At 34.4% G+C, this 9,866-nt stretch overlaps 1 long non-coding RNA gene across 1 annotated transcript; it reads right to left on the minus strand.

Annotated features, from left to right (window-relative positions):
• Positions 1-295: 295 nt before the first annotated feature.
• Positions 296-666, minus strand: LOC133821566 (uncharacterized). The gene is made up of 3 exons (XR_009887700.1): positions 572-666; positions 406-475; positions 296-324 (listed from the first exon to the last, which is right to left on the minus strand). It is a non-coding gene; the product is annotated as an uncharacterized LOC133821566 (long non-coding RNA).
• Between the last annotated feature and the right edge of the window lie 9,200 nt (positions 667-9,866).

The raw sequence follows: 9,866 nt of genomic DNA on the forward strand, positions 1-9,866 counted from the left end.
GGCTAGTTAATTACTTCTGATTTCAATTAAAAATGCATTCAAGCCACTCTTTGAGGCACCTTCTTTTTCCAAGTATTCTACCTATGAATCCAGAATATATGTGTAAAATGAACCTCTCAGTGGCCTCAGTGTTTTTTCAGAAAGCAAAATTTATGAAGGCATAAATTGTGTGCCTATATATCCTAGACTAATTTATACACTGTAAAACACGTGCATATCTTTTTTTTAACTTTGATTTATGTACAAGAATATCTCAACACAGTAGAAATAGAGGATTGACTTACAACCAAAAATCTGTTACCCAAGCTTTGCCATATCCCAAATCTGCACAATGTGTACCAAATTTAGTAGAAAACACAAACAATTGACATGTCACATGCAATGAAAATGTAATCAAGAACAAACCTTCAGCGATGAATCTGAAAATCCAGCAGCAACCAATGACCCATCAGGGGATATAGTTGAACAGTTTAAACTAGAAAAAGAAAAACCGGAAGATAAGAAATTGAGAAATTTTTTTTTACTAAAACAGAAAGATAATGTTGAACCAAAAAAAAATCGAAGACAATACCCATTATGTGCATTGATAAATGTATAAAAACTAACGGATGGCAGAGCAACACTGCTCAGCTGTACACGGTTTCTCAAGTCATCAAGTATAGACTGTTCAACCTCGAATGAACTGAAGCAACAAAATAAAAGATTAATCAAATAACCTATATCAAAAGTTAACATTACAAAAACAGTGGTAGATTTCCCTTTTTTTGCTAGAATAAACATCATAGGTATGCAAACACTAAGACTAAATCCCTCTGAAAGACTTCGATTGGCAGAGAGAATTAAAACTGGAAACAACATATTCCATCATAAAAAGATCTATTTAAACTATCGAGAATAGACACATTCACACAAAACCAATATACATAAACTATGTTCCTCAAGCTATACAAAAGCTAAAAATATGCATCCTCATATCTTATAGGTTGAAAAAATTACACTCAAACATCATAATCCTGTCGTACCAAAAAGTAATTTTAGTGTCCACATCATTATGTCAACATAACATATTTAATTTATCTCAGTTTCTCCAAACATTTACTCATCAAAATAATTTGAAGCCCTGCATGGATTCTATGCTACATTACCCCCAATTAAATATGTGGAATTTCTAATAATAGGCACATCCTAGGTAAAAAATACATAGATAGAAAGATGTATAAATTACATAAGAGAAAGAGGGAGAAAATGAGAGAATACATTGTAGGCAAAGGAAGCTTTGGTTTGACTCTTGGTGCCATAGTTACAATGTTTGTCTCAGGACGAGTGGCTTTCCCTGTTGCTCCTGCTGCCTTGTCTTTTTTCAGCTTTTTAACTGATGAGCCATTCTTTCCTCCTTCTGCTGATCTTTTCTGAACACACGAGTTAATATTAAGCATCACAAGAGTGGATGCCAGATAAATATCCTATAACTAGACAGTCATAAACACAGTCTAAACAAAGGTTACATAGATATGGATAGTAAAAGAAATAACCAAACAATTTTGTACCTTATTTTCCTCCCACTCCGACTCTTTAGTTTCTCCTTCTGCCTTTTCAGAATCAGAAAGCAAACCCCCAGTCTTTTCCAAGCGTTCTTCCAAAGAGTCTTCCAGCAACTATAAAAATATGGCAACTACTTAAATTTCCTATTACTAACAAACATATATGGGAAACTGTCGTATAGAAAGAAAAAAAAAACCTCTTTTAGGCTACTAAATAACTCTCTGTAGGTTGACCAAGTTTTAAATAATTAATTTAGAAAAGAAGAATGATGCTTATCATTCCTAAATAATTTTGAATGAAAATGAAAAAGGGAAAACATGTGATAAATACTGAGATCAGAAGACAAATGAAAAAGGAATGAATAAAAGACATTTAGATTCCATTTTAACTTCAACATACCAACATGAATCAATGGATCATAAGTGTAATGCTCAGAGCACGAAGAGGGGGTAACAGAAAAAAGCAAACCCGATTGAAACAAGATAACTTTGTTGACTCACCCCCAATGTATTTCCTTCTGATTAATCTGACTCACTACATCCTGGCTGCTTCTAGTCAATGTAACAGCCTCCGCATCATCAGAAATTGAGTTGGGCTGTCCAGGAGAAACTGCAAACCAGTACACATGCATACATTACACATCATATAAAAATAAAGGAAGCATTTTTACATAGCGGTAAAAGAAGAAACGTGTACCTTGAAAGTTGATATGCTCATTTGATAATACCAAGTACAGTGGTAGATTGAGACTTATGCAGATTTTGCAGAAGAAGCTCATAAGAATACTGAGAAGACAACAAGTCATGAGTTGAAACAGTAAAATAGAATAACAAGGCCAAACAACACAAATACACACACATATATATACATATACATTGATGATCTGATATGAAATTGAAATCTAAAACCAGTTTTGATACACAAATCTTAAACAAAAGATAAAACAAATTCATAAATATGATACTTGCAAATCAAAACATATAATAAAATCTATCATAGAACAAACTCATGGCTATGAAATATAATCGTAAATCTGAAGCAAAAAAATAAAACTCGTAGAAAAATCTTACTGAAACTGTGTTGCAAATCCCATAAACTATGAATTCGAAAAAATAATTCCCCTCGCACAGAGAAAAATAGAAATGCATGACTCTAAACAAAGAAAACAAAAAGAGAGGGTAGAAGAAAAAACCTCTGCCTCACACCAGCTGCACTTTTCCGTGAAGACGAGTCGAACCCCTCGCCGAACCCAAGAGCAAACTAGAGTTGTCCTTCCCCGCGACACCCCAAGCACCTAGATGAAGTCCTCCTCGTCACAGGCACGAGGCCAAATTCATTGAGGATACCCGTTCGCAGCTCCGACTCATGGAAGAAAGAAAAAAAGAAGGACGGAGAAAGGCAGAGAGGTGCAGACCAAGGAGGAGGAGAAGAAGCAATGGGGGTGGTGCAATGTTAGAATCAACTGCCTAGCTTGAAAGAGAGAGAGCAATGTCAGATGGAGAAAAGCATAACTAAACCTAGATGAAAAGAGAAAATGGGAGTGTTGTATTATTTGTTAGCAAGTGGGAAACTGAAAATGACCCGCGACTTTTATTTCATTTCGGGCCTGTACTAATAGTTTTATTGGGGGGAATTATTTATAGCTTAGGTGGCTAAGTGCTATAAATCAAACGTAATAAATTAAAAGCTTAACTAATATGAGAGGGACAGGTATATGTCTTAACATTCACAAAGTTTTTTTTTACCAAAACAAGCATGTTCATATGAAATGAAAGATACAAATGCTCAAAAGTAGAAATGAAACTAAGTTGAAGGGCCACTAAGATATGCAATGTTAGAGCGTCAAAAATAGAAAAGAGAAACAATAGCTCCACCACTTGAACCTCATACATGAAAAATTCTTTGTACCGTATTTGCAATTAATGCTAAATGAAAAATATAACTGGGGGCCAATAGAATTGGTCTAAAATATTCAAATGGAGTAAGCAAGCAATCACTAGAGTACCCCTATACCAATGACAATGGTTTTATAATTATTATGTGAAGAAAAGTTCTTTCTCAACCATCAGTGTATTTCAAAGGAAAGACACCATGACTAGTACTAGTAGTTACTTAAAGGCAATAACAAAAACTGAGAACGCCTAAACATATAGTTCATCATAAATTATGTCAATGGTTTTCCTCACTAACTGTAATTAAGAAACATGTAACAACAAGGAAGAGTACCCTATTATTATGCATTTAGTAATCTATCGAATGTGTTTGAAGGTGTTTCAGGGACGAAACCTGAACTCCAATTGTCTCCCTCCTCTATCTCACTCTCCGCCAACAAGCCCAGTCCCACGCTCGACCCTGCACACTGCCGGACTTGTAATGATGAAATCAGAGACAGAAATTGTCAATCCCTAATTTAAACAAAAATTCTCACAAATAATCACAAAATTATAGGTATATATATACATGAGACAAAAAATTGCAGAAATCAAAATTGATGGAGCAATATTGAGAGATGAATGGTGAGGTTGAGGAACGGGGGAGGGAGGCCAGAAAGATGACAAGGGAATGAGTGACTAGGAAATAAGAACAACACCTAGATTCAAACTTCAATAAACTCATACTCATATTAAAAAATCCACATATAATAACTAAAATGAAAGACAAAACATGTACTATGAAGAAAACCTATAAGAATATTAAACACACAGTAATTAAAATACCCCATACTATGCCTTCGACTACCATGAACCAACAAACAGCAACAAAAATAAGTTGAGAGGAAACATACCAGATCTCGCCTTCGTCGTGTGCTGAGGAGAAGAAGACCCACGCAGCGTCGAACCTGTGTGTTGCGAATTTTATTTGCTATGCAAGTGCACACAGCCGCAAGTTGTAACAATTTGGTAAAGAAACCAAGTATTATCCTCAAGGACTGAATTCTCAATTACCAGTCAATTAACTTCTCTTTTCTATTTGATCAATTTAAATTCTTGATTTTTGTTAACACAGCAAAAGAAACTATAATATTCAGAAACAATAATTAAAAATTGAATAAAATAACAAATAATAGCAAAACCTTGGATTAACTTCACTGTAAAACAATTAGGAATCCTAATATTCTCTACTATCCACTCTATTAATCTTTAATGCAATTACTACTGAAATTCTTCTCATTGAAATGATAGGTATGCAAAAGTGTTAACTATTCGAGTTAAGAAATAGATAACTTGACCTAGTGTGAATTCCCTATATTTCTATGGCCAATTCAAACAATAGGAAGCAATGAATACAACTCTCAATCACATAAACCAATTTGATACTCTCGTTCTAAATTGAAATCTATGTCTATTCAATTTTAGCATATTCAAATCTCACTTTTCAGATTTTGATTCAAATTCATAAATCATATGTAAAAGATGCGCAGTCAATTACAAACACAATAAACACAAATTGAATAGATTTCAGATGAAGGAGAAATAGATAATTGCATTAAATCATAATAGAGTTTCAAGAGAGTCAATTAGAAAACCTAAACAAAAATTTAGTTCATGAACATGACTAAATCAAACATAAACATGGAATCAAAAGATAAAGAAAAAGAAAAAGAACTCTGAGTTTTCTTGTTGTTTCTTCTCTAGCCTTCTTGCTTCATCTGAACTCTGCCCCCCAAAACGTCAATAAAGAAGTTTTAGAGACCCTAATTCAGTTTTTGCATGAAAAGACAAGATTACCCCTAAAAATTCCCCTAAATTGTGTTTCCGTACGGACCCTAGCGCTGGGGCGCTATGGGATAGCGCTGAGGCGCTATAAATAAGTCTCAAAACATGTTTCTGGAAAATTGATGGCGCTGGGGCGCTGAAACGTAGCGCCTAGGCGCTATAACCTGCATCAAAATGTGCTCTCTGTTTCTCGGCAGCACAGGGGCGCTGGTTTGTAGCGCTGGGGCGCTACTTTGCACAGAATAAAACTGACTCGTTTTGAACAGCTTGCAGTGTCAGCTCATCGTATTTTGATCATAACTCCTTCAATATAACTCCGAATTGAATGATTCCAAAAGCTGTGGAAAGCTAAGAGAAATATCTACAACTTCTTTTTATAGACATGTTTACAGAAAGTGATTAAATATTTGTCAAAATGTGGCATAAATTCTCAGACTTGCGTTATAGAATATAAACGACGTGTGTTGAGCCTCTTTAATGTAGTATCTTCCACACATGATGTCTTGAAACTCCAAAATCAACACTAAATCCATCTTATTCATTCTTTTTAGCATGTTTCTTCTCATCTCATGCCATAGTATGCACTTGACCATTAAAACCTGAAACAAAAAGAAAACAAGCGTAAATCTGCACTAAACAATCCTAAATAACTAAAAACACAACCTAAAACGATCCCTAAAACAAACCTAAAATGACCCTAACACTGTGACCTCGCCTTTGCCTCTGCCTCTGCCAGGCACCATCACCTATTCTTCCAAGAGAGAGTGAAGTGGGGATGGTTTCAAAGAAGGAGGGCGTGAGTAGAAAAGAGAGGCCCCGAGGTAGCAAAGAGAGAGAGAGAACCAAAGAATAGAGGTTGAGGGGAATCAGGAAACGAAGAAAAAGAAGAATAATGGATTGGAGATAGAGGAGGAGAGGGTGGCGGCTTAGGGCTCTCAGATTAGAGAGAATGAGAGTGTTGAGTAAAATAAATAAAAAATGAAAAGTAAGGCATTACTAATTCACATGGCACCAAAAGTTCCCTTCGTATATTTTAGAGCTAAATCATCAATAACACTTTAAAAAATATGTAATATCTTACCGTAATATTTACTCAAAATTCTTGTAGTGTTCCTCTTTCATTTGTTTCACAGATACCTGCACCTCATTGTCAGAAGTAGAACCAAACACAATATCATCAACATAAATTTGAGCAATAATGATGTTAGATTTAATATTTTTGATAAACAAAGTTTTATCTACTCCACCCCTTTTGTATCCATGACAAACAAGAAATTGAGAGAGTTTCTCATACCAAGCCCGAGGGGCTTGCTTCAAACCATATAGAGCTTTCTCCAATTTGTTAACATGATCAGGTGCATGGGGATCTTCAAACCATTTGGGTTGTTCAACATATACTTCTTCATTCAAGATCCCATTGAGAAATGCGGATTTGACATCCATTTGAAACAACCTGAAACCAATCAAGCAAGCAGTAGACAATAATAATCTAATTGATTCAACTCTTGCAATAGGTGCAAATGTTTCATCAAAGTCTATTCCTTCCACTTGTGTGTACCCTTGTGACACTAATCTTGCTTTATTTCGCACAATTGTACCAAATTCATCAGACTTATTCTTGAAAATCCATTTTGTGCCAATAATATTGGTATGCAACGGTCTTGGCACAAGGATCCAAACTTTGTTTCTAAAAAATTGTTCCAATTCCTCCTGCATAGCTTTAATCCAATTTTCATCAGTTAAAGCTTCTTTCATATTTTTAGGCTCAATTAGAGATAAGAAACAAACAAATTGAACAACATTACTAAACCTTCTTCGTGTTACCATACTGTCTTTTGGATTTGCCAAGTATTAAATATGCTGGATGATTTAATTTAACTCTGGTTGATGGCTCCTTTTGGACTTCATCCAAAATAATATCTGAAAATTTCTTTTCTGTCTGTCCAGCATCAGTTTCATCAGATTCGCGATCTGTTGGAATAGATGGACCAGACGTTGCAACAGTAGTATCACTGACAGAAACTTCTTCGTGTTTTTCAGTAGGTTCATCAATAAACCTATCAATTTCTTCCTCAGTAGAAAGCTCAGAAAAATCCCTGGCATCATCAATAACAACGTTAGCCGACTCCATCACAGTTTTGGTTCTCATGCTATACACATGATAAGCCCCACTGTTAGTGGAGTATCCAATAAAAACACCTTCATCACTCTTAGCATCAAATTTACCAAGATTTTCTCTATCTCTCAAAATGTAACAAACACATCCAAAAACATGAAAGTAAGCCACACTTGGTTTTTTACCTTTCCAAATTTCATAAGATGTTTTAGATGTACCTGGACGAAGAAAAACACGATTTGTGATATAGCAAGCAATGTTAATTGCTTTTGCCCATAACTGTTTGGTCAATTTTTTGCTATTTAGCATCACTCTAGCCATTTCTTGAAGAGTGCGGTTTTTCCTTTCTACAACTCCATTCTGTTGAGGAGTTTTGGGAGCTGAAAACTCATGAGAGATACCTGCAGACTTACAAAAATCATCATAGACATAATTCTCAAATTCTTTACCATGATCACTTCTTATACGAACAATTTTTCCAATGTTGCAATCTTTTTCAACTTTTAATTTCAAGCAAAGAGTTTTAAAGGCATCAAAAGTGTCAGATTTTTCTTTCAAGAAATCCACCCAAGTATATCTAGAAAAATCATCCACACAAACAAAAATATACATTTTCCCATTTAAACTCTCAATTTGAATTGGACCCATAAGATCCATGTGAAGCAATTCTAAAACTTTCGAAGTGTTTATGTCAGAAACACTTTTATGTGTAATTTTTAATTGCTTACCAAGTTGACAACTCTTGCACTTACCATCACCTAGCTTAGGTAAACCACGAACACTCCCTGCATGTGACAATTTTTTCAAAGTTTTGAAATTTATGTGACCAAGTTTAGCATGCCACACATCAGTGTTATTACTCACAACAGATTGACACATAATAGATGGCAGAAGAGTGTAGCAATTTTCATTAGATCTATAACCTTCAAGCACATTCTCACCATTCTTGTTTAAAACAAAACAATTCTCTTTATCAAAGTTAACAGTATAACCTTGATCACAAATTTGACTTATGCTTAGAATATTAGCTTTAAGTCCTTCCACAAGTAACACTCTTTTGATTCTAGGCAACCCTTAAAAGTTAAGAGTACCCATACCAAGAACATTACCTTCAATTCCATTGCCAAAAGTAACAGACCCACAATGCATAGGTTTTATGTCTGTAAGAATAGACTTGTCACCTGTCATATGTCTTGAACAACCACTGTCAAAATACCAAAAATATGAAGAAGCAGATCTATCATATTCACTAGTAAAACCAGCAAAACAATTATTCTTTTTTATCCATATTTTCTTTGATTGAACATTTTCCTTTTTTACTCTTTTGAAATTATCAAAATAATTTAACTTTTCAAAATATTCATTTTTGGAAAAATTCATAAGAGTAAAACACTTAGGACGAATATGACCCTTCCTACCAAAAAAATGACAAATTGGAATGAATTTTCTGAACTTACCATTGGATTTAACTGCTGACTGTGTCCATTCTGTTGGAACAATTCGAGTACCGAATACAACAGATTTCAGTGAGGATGACACAGGAACATCAGACGATAGCATCCCAGCCGAGATAAAGACAATTTTCTTTGATTTTTGAGAACTTGAAGCACCAAGTCCCACATGACTTCTTTGACCTGCATTCTGTAATATTCTCAAAAACAGTTGAACCAGGGTTAAGCATTCTAACATTTTTCTCAAGAGTATCCAAATCTTTAGACAACTTATTAATTTCAAAATTTTTTGAAATTATTTCTTTTTAAAATTTTTCATTTAAATCAGTAAGTTGTTTAATTTCAAAGGATAATTCTTTATTTTTGCTTACCAATGATCGATTTTCAGAACACACTTTCACCCATGAAACATACATCTTTTTGTAAGATTCACTCAAGGACTCATCATTCAATTCAGATTCATCATTATCAGAATTTTCTTCATCTTTTGAAACATTATTCGAGCAAACAATTTTTTCATTTTCAGATTTAGAAACAGGTAAAATAGAAGTGAGAGCGACATTACCTTCCTCATCTTCACTGCTTTCAGAGTCATTATCACTCCAAGTAGCAATCATACCTTTTTTGTTATTTTTCAAGGTGTTTGCACACTCAGACTGGATGTGACCAAATCCCTCACATTCCTTACACTGAATACCCTTTTTATTAGTTTGAAAAGGTTTAAGAGAAGAAGGATTACCTTTTAACATCTTGCCATTGAATTTCTTGTTCCCTATCTTATTTATATATTTTCGAAAATTCTTTGCAAGCATTTCCATTTCATTATCACCATCTTCATCATCTAAAACTTCCTTTTCATTGCTCTTGAAAGCTATGGTTTTCTCCTTTTCTTTGGAAGTACTTGGCTTGTCTTTTTGACAAATCTTTTGATTTAACTCAAATGTAGGAAGTGACCCCATCAATTCTTCTACCTTCATAGTACTGAAGTTTTTTGCCTCTTCCATAGCAGTGAGTTTAACATTGAACCTGTCATGAAGAACT

Source organism: Humulus lupulus, chromosome 1, assembly GCF_963169125.1.
Source record: "Humulus lupulus chromosome 1, drHumLupu1.1, whole genome shotgun sequence".
Lineage (NCBI taxonomy): Eukaryota > Viridiplantae > Streptophyta > Magnoliopsida > Rosales > Cannabaceae > Humulus > Humulus lupulus.